The sequence below is a fragment of the Helianthus annuus genome, chromosome 9 (assembly GCF_002127325.2).
Source record: "Helianthus annuus cultivar XRQ/B chromosome 9, HanXRQr2.0-SUNRISE, whole genome shotgun sequence".
NCBI lineage: Eukaryota > Viridiplantae > Streptophyta > Magnoliopsida > Asterales > Asteraceae > Helianthus > Helianthus annuus.
Genome location: NC_035441.2, coordinates 148,881,876 through 148,895,054, shown reverse-complemented (window position 1 = coordinate 148,895,054; position 13,179 = coordinate 148,881,876). Strand labels below are relative to the sequence as shown.

Genomic DNA, 13,179 nt, shown 5'->3' with positions numbered 1-13,179 from the left:
GGAAAAAGAAAGGGGTAGCGGCTGTATTGCTCTTTGGGGCAGTGTTTTCACAAATGAGGAGATAGGGTTTTATTGCATTTAAATATTTAGGGTTTGTTTAGTGGGCTTGGGCTTGGGCCCAAGGCCCACAAGCCCAATATCGTGTTTCAAGTGGCCCGCCAGCTCCTACGAGCCCGTTTCTCGAACCCGATTTGCCATAATATGTCGTAAGATATGACGTTAAGTCGAAAAATGCTAAAAAATACGTCGTTTGAACGATTGGTTATGCGAACATCAAATATGTTTAAAATACTACTTTTTTATGATAATCAACGCCTCGAACGTAGAGTACAAATTTTTATTTATAAAAATAAATAAGAAATTACGAGGCGTTACAGTCTCCCCTACTTTAGAGGATTTCGTCCCGAAATTTATTCAAGTGAAAGACTTTAGAAAAAGTTAGCATTTCGAAGTATGTGCGTGTATAACCGAGAATAGATTGCGGGTGATCAAAGTTTGTATTCGATGAGGTCCAAGGAAATACCGAATTTCTCATGACACGTTTATACGAACGTTTGGTAACATGGAAGGAACACTTATATATAGGAAGTATCAGCGGCGTATCCACCATGTTCATACCTTGCTACATTTGTTTCACAAATCGATGTCATGTTACGTTCCGTGTTAGTATACACAGGAGAACCTAGTATGGTTTTCATGCGTCTACCAATATAATCATGTATGCATCCGTGATTATCTTTGGTCTGTGCATGATCTGCATAGTTTGTACTAGTAGTGTATGGGTCAGGGTTTATTAACGTATTACGAGTGAGAATGATAACGTATAGTAATTTAAGTATGTAAGCATGATTGGTATTTAAGTAGGACAGAGGTTATAAGTATGAGTATGATTAAAGTCTTTGAATAGTCCACACGAGATATTTATTTAACTAGATTAACGCATTACTGGCATGTGATCTCACTGGTCAAACCATCATGTCCGCAAGTATATATGAATGTCTTAACATGACCGCAAGTTCATGCGGCGGGCGTTACTCCTATAGCGCTACACGAGCGCTATATATATTAAGGTGAGGCTTCATCCGAAGTTAATGGCAAAATGTCAACCCAACGTTTAACGCAAGCGTCATCTAATCATAGCACATGTCATCATTCCGTTGCTATGAAAAGATCCGTAATGTATGAATGAAGGTCTTGACATTACCACAAATCATGTGGCGGTGTGTCACTCCTATAGTTCTTCACAAGCACTACATATGTCAAGGTGTGGCTTCTCCCGAAGTTAATGACAAAAATTGCCAACCCAACATGTCCGCAAGCGTCATCTAATCATAGCACATGTCATCATTTCGTTGCTATGAAAATATCCGTAAAAGTTTAACTTAACATAACCACAAATCCATGTGGTGGTGCGTCACTCCTATAGTGCTTCACAAGCACTATATATGTTAAGGTGTGGCTTCTTAAGAAGCTAATGACCAGTTTATCACATAAGAATGTCCAGTAATCCCGAATCAAGTATAACGTATCAGTATGCATGTATTAATTTATTGTGTAAAAACGATGATTAGGTAACAAGTATTAAATCGCATAAAAGTTAAGTTAATATAAAAGAGAGGCTTGATAAGTATTGGAGTGCTTCGGGTTTAGAAACTTTGAGTATTCCAAAGTGAATCGCAAGTCCTTCTGAATTAGGGAGACATGCTTTGGCCTAATAGGTATAATACTCTCGTCGCTAGGCGGTTAACGGTATTTTACCCTTCCGGTTAATAAATGTCCCTAATCTGATTGAAAATACGAAACTTTGGCGAGATCGAAAATCGAAGAATGGAACCAGTCATCAAGGTGTGGATATCAATCCTAGCTTGAAAATTTCTTCCCCAAAATGTGGTTTATTGAACGAAACAAGATATAATCTCGAGTCGTCAACAGGGATCCACTAGAATACGAAGTAGAAATTCCCATCAAGATATGGATGTCACCCTTGACTTGATGGTAAATTTCGTGCAAAATAACATGACGGATGGATTGAAATTCGTCACCAAAGGCGGGAATCACCCTTATTTTGATGAGTCATTTCGATTGCGGAATATGAATGTCTTCTGTTGGTGCATACGTCTGTCGACTTCGTCTTGTATCGAGTCTTGCATTGCACATGGCACGAAGATCGAGGAATAATGACAAAGAGCTAATTTCGCATGAATGGTTAATTCCGCATGAAGACATCATTCAGTAATTCCGTGCGGAATTAGTTTATAATATCACATGAGTATTAATTTCGTGTGTAAGTGATTCCGTATGCAGCATGTTTCATGCGGAATTACCATGTCTATAAATAGTTGTAATCTCGTGTCATTCCATACGAAATTAGTTGTAGTGTTTTCCGACGGCGAAGCTCTGTCGAAGTGTCTTCAAATCTGTAATCGTTTCAGAATCAATACAAAGACAGTTATTAGTGTAAATCTAGCTGAATTCAACTCATTATGTCTGTTTCCGCCGTTCATTCTGAGTAGAACACCTCTGATCAACTCATTTCGGGTCCGACAACGATCCTACAACTGGTATCAGAGCTCAGGAGGAGGAGTTCAACTGTTTTCAGCCTGATTTCATCTCAATTTCTTACTTCTACACCTTCTTTTATCAATAGAACAAGTTTTAACGGTTAAAATGATCTGAATTTCACATATATCAAGCAAAACAGTGTTTTAATGAATCCCTGAGAGAATTGGACCATAATTCAATCTAAAATTGACAAAATTCTTAATTTCGCATGAATTTCTGTTCGAAAATGATGACGTCATCTTAATTCCGTTTGAAAGTGGAATTTAATCTCGTACGGAATTATCATCATTTATGTAATTTCGTTTGAAAGATCAGCTAATTCCGCACGGAATTAGTAGTTTCGTTTGAAATCATTCAAACGAAATTATAATTTCGTTTCAAAAATTAATTCCGCTTGAAAACTGGGTAATTCCGCACGGAATTACCTGATTTCGTTTGAAAGCCACTAATTTCGTTTGAAGTTTGTTTGCAGGGTAATTTCGTTTGAAGGACTTGATTTCGTTTGAAAATGTCTGACGAAGAATTTTACAATGCGTTTGCTTCATCTCCAACTACTCCGGCTGCCATTGCTCAAAGCATGAACATGGAAAACGAAACCGGAATGTTGCAAAAGCCCCCGAAGCTTATGGGAATCGAGGAATATTATGGATGGAAAGATCGATTTGAAAACTGGGTACAAGCCAATCATTTGAGGTCTTGGGAATGCATTGAGAAGAAGTATGTTAGACCGCGTACAGATTTGGGTGTTACAAAAGCAATTTCTGAACTGAATGACAAAGAGAGAGATATGTATAAAGCAGAAAAATGATGATCAGTTTGTTACAGCAAGTTGTAAAGGAAGACATTTTTATCTTGCTTCAACATGAAACACTGCACGTTCAATCTGGGATGCATTGAAGATTAAATTTGAGGGTAGTGAGAAAATGATTAAGAGCAAGAAAGCATTGCTAAAGAAAGAATTTGATTTGTTTTCAAGCTTGGCAGGAGAAACATCAAAGAAGCTGATTGAAAGATATTGCCACTTAGTTCGATCTATGTCTTTGTTGGGAATAGAGAAAACTCAAGATGAGTGGGTCGACAAGTTAGCTGATGCTTTACCTCAAAAAGAGTGGGGTACATTTTTGATGATCTTGAAGAACACTTGGGAATATGATAGATTGACTATTTCACAGTTCATTGAAAAGATTGAAAGTCAGGATCTTGAACAGGAAAAGATTGCAAGGATGAACAACCCGAGTAATCAACAAGATGTAAAATGTATTACAAAGGTAATGTTCAAGAGGTTGAAATGAGTCCTAAAATCCAAACTGCTTTTAGTGCTGGAAATTCATCTGATTCAGTCAATCAAAGTCCAAACAGCGGTAGTGGAATCTCTTCATATCCAAGTGTGAATCCAAAGAGTTCAACTACAAGTTTTCAGCATCAAAGTTCAAAAACTGGAAATGGTTGTGTGATACAGTGCAATATTGCATTGAATCTTCCAAATGGTCAGAGTATTTCTGAAGAAGTTGCAAAAGATCACATGACATTACTTGCTACAGTTCTGGAGACCTATGAGGGACTGGTCGCTGGAAGGATCGGAAATCCTATGCTGACAAAAGAGGATTACGATCAGATCGATGCTGAAGAGATGGAGCTCATGGACATCAAATGGTGTTTAGCGAGTGTCTTGAGGAGAGCAGAAAAGTTTAAAATGATTACATGAAGAAATGATTTTCTGGATGCACATGTTTCTACATTGGGTTTTGATAAATCTAAAGTTACGTGTTTTCGTTGCAGGGAGAAAGGTCATTTCAAAAGAGAATGCAAAAATCAAGAAGCTAGTGGAGCAAAGAATCCATTTGGAAAAGATGATTACTATCGAAAAGCCATATATCAACAAGTTGCTCATCAACCACAACAACAAAAAGAGCCACAAACTGCTCATGCTAGAATGATCGAAGATGCAAATAAGAAAGCTTATTATGGTATCATTGATCAAGATGATGAAAAAGTGGCAGAAGGTTTCAGGTGGGACAAATACCTTTCACCAGATTCAAAAGTTGTTGCTTTAGTTGCAAATGTCGTCCAAGAACCTAAATTATTTACAGAATGGATGAATATGATTGGTGTTAAGGCTAAGAGTCAAGAAGAAGAATCCGAGACTTCAGTTGAAAATTCAGATAGAACAACATTTGTTGATCAATCACCATCTGATTCTGATTCTTCAGAAGATAGCTCAGAAAAGACAATTGAGTTTGATCATTCACCAACTGATGATAGTGGTGATGAAGAGGAAGAAAAACATATTAATATTGCAAAAACTCAATTATCTCCTGAAAGTTTTCAATTTTATTTTGCAGATCGTTTGGATAAGCTGAAGGAGAGACGAGCAGCAAAAGAGCAGAAAAAGAAGAAATGTGAAAGTATTGATCAAGAAAGAAATTCTGAACATAGTGACAAAGTTCAATTTGCTAAAGAAGTGTTTCAAGTGATAAAAAAAGGTGGTTGAAGCCAATGAAAGAGTTGTTGAAGTTGAGAAAATTGTTGAAGTCGAAAAGATCATTGAAGTAGAAAAGATTGTGGAAGTTATCAAGCCTTGTTTAAAATGTTTAGAGTCTTGCAAGCAGTGTGCAGAAAAAGATGAAAAACTAAGTGAGAAAGACAAGATGATTGAAAAGTTACTGTTTGATCTCAATTACGTGAAGGAATCATACGATGTATTGAACAGAATGGTAACTGGTCTGCAAAAGACTAATTCTGAAAGAGAGGATGCACTGACAATGCTGAATGTTGTGATGATGTCAAAGCAGAAAGCTATCAATTTCTATATTGAAGAAAGTGCAAAGTGGAAGCAAGAGTTGGAAACTGAAAAGATAGAAAATGAGAGAATCAGAGGATTATTACAGAGTTATGCTAGTTCTGACTTTCTTATTGACCGAATTTATCCAACTGATGCAGGTTTTGAAGCATTTAAAGATGAGAAGCCGAAGAAAAAGGATACTGGTAAGAAACAGAGTGTTAGTTACAACAAGTGTCCGCCTCCGATCTGGGAAGGATATTCTCCCAGAAAACCAAATGAGGAGCAAGTCCAAAAGGCAGTCAATATAAAACTGAAGTCTGATATAACTGATGAGTTACCAGAAAACATTGACATCACTTATACATCATCTGACACTGATCATGAGTCCGAGTTAATAAAAAAGGTGGTCGATCAAGTGTTGGATAAAGATGAGGAGTCTGAGTCTGGAAATTCGAGTTCGTCGGTCAACAATCCAAAGACGTCGGTTAAACGGGCTTACAGTAAAGAGTTTTTGTTATCAAAATCGAATTTGGATGATGAAACATTTGAAGTTGCATATACTTTGAATGATTCTGACAAATTATATTCTGATAAAGAATTTCCAATAAGAAGTGTTAAATTTGAAATGATCAAAAAGGTTTTCAAAATGACAGAAATTAATATTTCTGAAATAAAAGATTTAAATCTTACTGAAAAACCCAAAAAATACACTTCAAGAGTTCAACAGCGATTAAACAAGAAAAAAGGTTACAATTCTGGTTCTGGTTTTCAAAAGAAACCAAACCATAATGGTAATTTCAAAAAGAAAGGTCTTGGTTTTATTCCACCTGAAAATTATAAAAATGATAAAATTTTTAAAACAAACACAAAATTTGTTTCAGGAGAAAGTGCTGAAGAAGAACAGAAGAAACCTTTCTGGAGACAATCAAACCAGGAGTTTCTCGCTGAGAGGAAAGGGACTGGAGTTTTTCATAGAAAGGAAACAAGAACCTGTTACAAATGCAATGAAGGTGGTCACATTGCATGGAACTGTTCTCAAGAAACAAAAACAAAACAGGGAGTCTCTGAAAAACTCAAAGAAAAAGTTGTTGAGAAAAATGAACCACCAACTGAAAAATTAAAAATTTTTGAAAATTCAACTTATAAAGTTGGTGAGTGTTCAAAGAAAAATTTTACAAAAAGAAAGCCAAAGACAACCAAATGTGGGTTGTTAAGAAGGTTGATGTAAAATCCGGCAATGATTCTGGTTCCACAAAGCCAGAAGAGCCACAAGTAGAGTGTAAAGAAGAGAACTCAGTGCCTTCAGTGGATGATGTTAATTTTCCACCATTGAAGGATGAAAATTTTAAACAAAAAGTTGGTAAGGTTGATATCTCGAATCAATTCTATTCTGAAAAGAAAGAATTTGATGTCAAGAAAGCATTTAACGGAAATGTGAAAAAGATTTTTGAGAAAATGGTCGAGGGAAAGGCCAAAGGGGTTAAAGATTTTTATGCGACAAAAAAGGCAACTTATAACCCAACTGAATCAGAGTTAAAATCACCCAAGGTTGGTCAGACTTGGGTGGACATTCTTTTTACTTGAAAAACAGGACTTGCCGGAGCTCCCCAAGTTTGTAATCGCGGAGCAGGAATCGGCATCATTCTTGATAAAAATTGATTTTGTGAATGAATTTTAAAAAATTGTTGAATTTTACAGGTTGTGACTTGCCGGAGCTTCCAAGTTGGTAAGTGCGAAGCAGGAATCGGCATCTTTATTGGTAAAATGAATTTGTGTAGATGTTTTATTCCTACATGTGGTACAGATGGTAAATTTTATAAAGTGATTAATCAAGGTCATTAATTTGAACTTGATGTAATCCTCATACAAGTAGTTGAAAACAAGGTGATGAATTGATCCCCGAACCTACAAGTGGTTAAAACAAAACTTATTTTCCGGAAAAACCATTTTATTAAAACAAACTTAAGTGTTTTGAAATCTAAATGGGAAAATAGTTTGTTGAAAGGGTGAGTTCTAATTGTTTATGCCAAGTGGATGGTGAATTGAAACGATTCACAACAGTTGTCATTTTACTTGTACAGTTTGTTTTCAAGTTTCTTTAAATGTTTTTGCATTTTAGGGGGAGTAAGAAAATTTCAAGAAAATCCAAAAACATTAGAATTTTGAAAAAGAGTGAATTGCAAGAATTGTCCTTTGTCTTTATGCCTTTTTGCAGGCGGTGTCCTTTATGTTTAAAATTGACGAGTTTTGTCCTTTATGTTTAAAAATCAAGCATGGTTTGTCCTTTGAGCCTAACCCAGTTAGTTTTTTTTTTTTTTTTTGTTAAATCAGATCATACAAGGGTAATTTAGTCTTTTTACCAACATAAAGATAAATATTTAATTAACAATATAACAAAAATAAATTTAATCAATTATTAATATTATATTAAATAGTATATTATCACACAAAACCCATCTTTGCATCTCTTTCTTTACCTATCTCCTTCTCTCTCATTATCCCTTCTCTCTACCTCCTACCTTTGTCCACCATCACCAACCACCACCACCACCCACCACCACCACTACCCTTCACCTTCACCTTCACCTTCACCTCCACCAAGGAAACCTTAATCCTACCTAAACAATCCATTGGAAACCCAAACCCAAATCATTCCTCTAAACAATCCATCGGAAACCCTAACACTAACACCGCAGCCATTACCGTCATGTCTCTTCTATTGCCGATGATGTGGTGGTCGCAGTCGATTGCCGGCGGAGGCCGTCACTGGTGATAGCGGAGACGGTGGAGCCATCGCTGATGATGGCGGAATGGCGGAGACGGTCGGTTGAGCGGAATTAGGGAGGGAAAGAGGGAAAGAGCGAAAGAGCTACGATGGAGATTGAGACGTTAGGGTAATTGATGCGTTGTTGTTGACGAATTCTGGTGTATTTTATTAATGATTGGAACCTTTTGTGCCTTTGTATTCAGAAACTACTTTAGTCTGCACTCAAACTGAAGTGAAATTTGATTGACAAAATTATAGAGAAGAACTTTATGAGTTTATTCAGTTTATTTTTTTCTGGTGGGTTTGGGGATGTAACGAGAATGTGGTGGTGGAAGGAGGTTGGTGGTGGTGGACAGAGGTAGGAGGTAGAGAGAAGGGATAGTGAGAGAGAGAGGGAGATAGGTAAAGAAAGAGATGCAAAGATGGGTTTTCTGTGATAATATACTATTTAATATAATATTAATAATTGATTAAATTTATTTTTGTTATATTGTTAATTAAATATTTATCTTTATGTTGGTAAAAAGACTAAATTACCCTTGTATGATCTGATTTAACAAAAAAAAACTAACTAGGTTAGGCTCAAAGGACAAACCATGCTCGATTTTTAAACATAAAGGACAAAACTCGTCAATTTTAAACATAAAGGACACCGCCTGCAAAGAGGCATAAAGATAAAGGACAATTCTTGCAATTCACTCTTTTTCAAATTTCTAATGTTTTTGGATTTTCTTGAAATTTTCTTACTCCCCCTAAAATACAAAAACCATTTAAACAATCTCACTGTGGATTATCACTACACGCTAAAGAAATGGAAAGTATAAATGTGATAAACAATCTCACTGTGGATGTGCCAGTGGATTTTTACACATTTAGTAGATTGTTTTTGAGATATAAATCTAAATATTTCAAACTTGCTTATATCGTGGGGAACATTTCTTGAATATATTGCTTTAAAGGTCCATCTTTCTGAGATACTAGGTCTTTATACTCAGTGATATCTGGGGTATTATCACGGGACTTCTGATTTTGCGGAAGCAATGGCCTAGTCCCCGTATAATACTTTGCAAATTGCTTGAAATATAGCGTCACCCTCAGTATAAAAATGATGAAACATTGAAAAATGCTAATCATGTGCTGTTGAAGAAAAGATTCTCAAAAGGGAACACACCTAAAGTCGAACCGTCATCTCTCTGCTGAACAGAAGTTCTGACCTGAGCTCTCACGGTTTCGCATTTAACCCTTTAACAGATATCATCTAGGTATACTCACCTGTAAGACTGAATATTAGGATCTGGATACGGGAGTATATTAAAGTGGTGGGACACGCGAATAAGTTTAAGTGCTTAAAACACTAATATCGTATCTCGAAACAGTTGAACTTTGTGTGAAAATTTAAGTGGATCAGTATACTGACAATCTAGGTGAATTGTTTAGAACTTAAAATGAAAAGAAGCTTAACGGTGTTAGTGATTTGTCTCATAAACTGATATGATCCTCTTGCACAAACTCACCAAAATATTGTCTGTAAATATTTCTTTATTGTATTTCACTTTATTCAAAAATTCCAAAAAGATTTTGAGTGTGTTTTAGCATAAAATTTTGAAAAATTCAAAATGATTTTCGACAACTGGTGTTGAAGAGTTGATTTTTAAAATTCCAAGTGCTAAACATGATGACATTTCATGAGGGGGAGTTTGTGTTTAAAAGTGTTTAAAATGATTAAGTCATTCTTTCAAGAGGTTCATCAGAAAGAGATCTGAAAGTGATGTCTATAGACGTCAAACTCTATATCACAAAACTTATGTGTGTGGTAAAGACATTGCAGGTTTATAATTTGAGAAGATCCAGGTTCCGATACCTGAGGACTTTGTGGTTAGAGAAAGCCAGGTTCCAATACCTGAAGATCAGAATGGATGCCAGGTGACGATCCTGATTACGAGCATAACTCGAGGGGGAGTCTGCTTGCAAAAGGGGAGCCTGTGGATGCAAAGAGCCAGGTTACGATTCTGAAGATAAAGTTCATGCAAATTAATGATGCTGATGAACTTAAGGAATCAAGAGATTTGATCAAGAGAATTGGAGAGAGAAAGGAGCCAGATCAAGATCTTGGGATCTTAGAAGAAAGAGCCAAGTTCAGATCCTGGTAAAGTTTTGTTCGAAGGAGTGTGTTGGTGCTGAAGGAAAAGAGAGCAGACAGACTGATAAAGACTGAAGTTGCGAAGACTCGACACGGAAGACTCGTCAACATCCAAGAAGGAGTCTGTTGGTGAATACGTCTGTCGACTTCGTCTTGTATCGAGCCTCGCATTGCACATGGCACGAAGATCGAGGAGTTGTGACAAAGAGCTAATTTCGCATGAATGGTTAATTCCGAATGAAGACATCATTCAGTAATTCCGTGGGAATTAGTTTATAATATCGCATGAGTATTAATTTCGTGTGTAAGTGACTCCGTATGGAGCATGTTTCGTGCGGAATTACCATGTCTATAAATAGTTGTAATCTCGTGTCATTCCATACGAAATTAGTTGTAGTGTTTTCCGACGGCGAAGCTTTGTCGAAGTGTCTTCAGATCTGTAATCATTTCAGAATCAATACAAAGACAGTTATTAGTGTAAATCTAGCTGAATTCAACTCATTATGTCTGTTTCCGCCTTTCATTCTGAGTAGAACACCTCTGATCGACTCATTTCGGGTCCAACAACGATCCTACATCTTCAAGTATGTATTATGTAAAATGTCTTAGAAAAGACACATATGATATTTAGACAAAAGGAGAGGTAGAAGCAAATAGGAAGAATTACATACTAAGCAAGAATTAGGAATGGTCGAGTTTTGGTACTTAGACTATAGACTAGGTCGAACATGGCAATTCTACCTAATTCCCTATAGTTATGGCTCTGATACCAATCTGACACACTCCAACCGATGGCGGAAACATCGGGATGAGACGAAGTGTGTAGATTGCAAGAGACTTCATAACGCTATTTTGTGTCAAGTGTTTAACAATTACATTTTACATGGTTTGAACTAGAATACCACAAGATTAAAATAAATAATGCACAATAAGTATTCTAATAATTAAATTTCATTGCATGGATAATTAATTACTACAAGTATTGGAAACAGAATACAACAGGATTGAAAGCAAATTACAATGCAACGAGCAATAAAGTTTAAATGCGTTTCTAGGCAATCCTACTGGATTCATCGGTCACAATCCTGCAACATGTATTAAAAGCATGGATCAGTACAAAAGCACTGGCGAGCATACAAGTTTGAATATAATTATAAGTATAAAAGTTTGTCTCAAATTCACATAGCATTTATTATTATTCACGTCGAAACGAGCATACATAAACAACTTAAACATAGCAAATAGTATGAAATTATGATTTTTAAACTAGCATGCATAAATAGCCTAAGCATAACAATACCATGGGAATACAAGTTGAAACTAACAAGTATTAATAACCTAAGCATAACAACGAACGTGTTCGATGAATTGTGTGTTTGATTATAATCGATGGTGTAAAGTGGATTTTGTATACATGTTGCAACCCAAAAATGCGTTAAAACGTAAAAAGGGTCGAGTATGCTCACTATTTTGCAAAGCATCTTTTGGTAGTTCCGTGAAAAGTTGAAGGTTGAATGACGGAACATCGAGGTCACCTCACACGCGCAAACGAAGGTTATAGAAGTGTTGTTAACATAAATATACATTTGTATTTACTTTATAAAAAAGCTTGAACCTTGATATGTTTCGTTTTACAAATTAATACGTTTTGTTTTACGTATTTTTACTAAAAACGGACAGAGTTTCCTCTGTTTTTAGACGATCCCGACAACACAAGTTGTCGATATATTTTCCAAAATGCAACAATGAACACAACAATTTATAGATACAGATTTTTATGTATAGTTATTTACAAGTTATAGAGTTCGGTTCCGTGATTAAAATGTTAATTAAATACGAAACAATAAAATTAATATTCGCGTCATTGTTACACCAAACCTCGTTTTTAACCCGTTGACCCGACAGTTGACTGGGTTTGACCGCGTTGACCATGTTGACTGTTTGACCAACTTTGACCAGCTTTGACCCGAACTTGTGCGACCAAGACTGAATTAATCGGCTGACTGAGTTGACCCGAGTTGGCTAAGGGTGTTGACCGAGTCAACTCGGACTCGAAGCAAAACTCGAAACCGAATCAGAATCTGGACATCTGACTGCTAAATCCCGAACCAGTACATCATTCTGAAGTTTGAACAAAGTAATCACCACCAAACACTATCAGCGCTTGTCAGAAGTGGAGAGGCACCGTCGGATCTGCTGGAGCCATGGAAAGCGAACCGATCAGGACCTACATGGTCCGATTTACGATCTAAACCTCGTCGGAACATCATTATCATCTTCGCATCATCGTCATTATCATCACCGGAGAACAATATCACCGGAGGCATCGCCGGCGAGTGGACGCCGGCCCTCCTAGGTCCATAGATCTCTCTCTCTCTCTTCTGAACTTGTCGCCGGAAATCGAAAGGGAGGGGGGTGTTTGGCTGGTTGGAGAAGAAGCAGGAGTGTGGGTTTGGTTGTCGTCGGTGTTCCGTCTCACCACCGCCACCTTTGCGCACCACCGTGCTCTGCCCCTGCGGCAACCGCGGTCGACATGAAACCCTTTGGTTTCATCTTCCTCCCTTGTTTCCTCTGATAACTACACACACAATTGTGTGTGATATGTGTGGCGATCGAAAATGGAGAAGGGATGTTTATGTGGTTTGGATAAGGTGCAGACAAAGGGGATTGGGAGGGAAAAAGAAAGGGGTAGCGGCTGTATTGCTCTTTGGGGCAGTGTTTTCACAAATGAGGAGACAGGGTTTTATTGCATTTAAATATTTAGGGTATGTTTAGTGGGCTTGGGCTTAGGCCCAAGGCCCACAAGTCCAATATCGTGTTTCAAGTGGCCCGCCAGCTCCTACGAGCCCGTTTCTCGAACCCGATTGCCATAATATGTCGTAAGATATAACGTTAAGTCGAAAAATGCTAAAAAATACGTCGTTTGAA

At 37.1% G+C, this 13,179-nt stretch overlaps 1 long non-coding RNA gene across 1 annotated transcript; it reads right to left on the bottom strand.

Moving 5' to 3' along the window:
* Nucleotides 1-11,184: 11,184 nt before the first annotated feature.
* Nucleotides 11,185-12,970, bottom strand: LOC110878682. Its single transcript, XR_002558148.1, has 2 exons — nt 11,718-12,970; nt 11,185-11,336 (listed from the first exon to the last, which is right to left on the bottom strand). It is a non-coding gene; the product is annotated as an uncharacterized LOC110878682 (long non-coding RNA).
* Between the last annotated feature and the right edge of the window lie 209 nt (nt 12,971-13,179).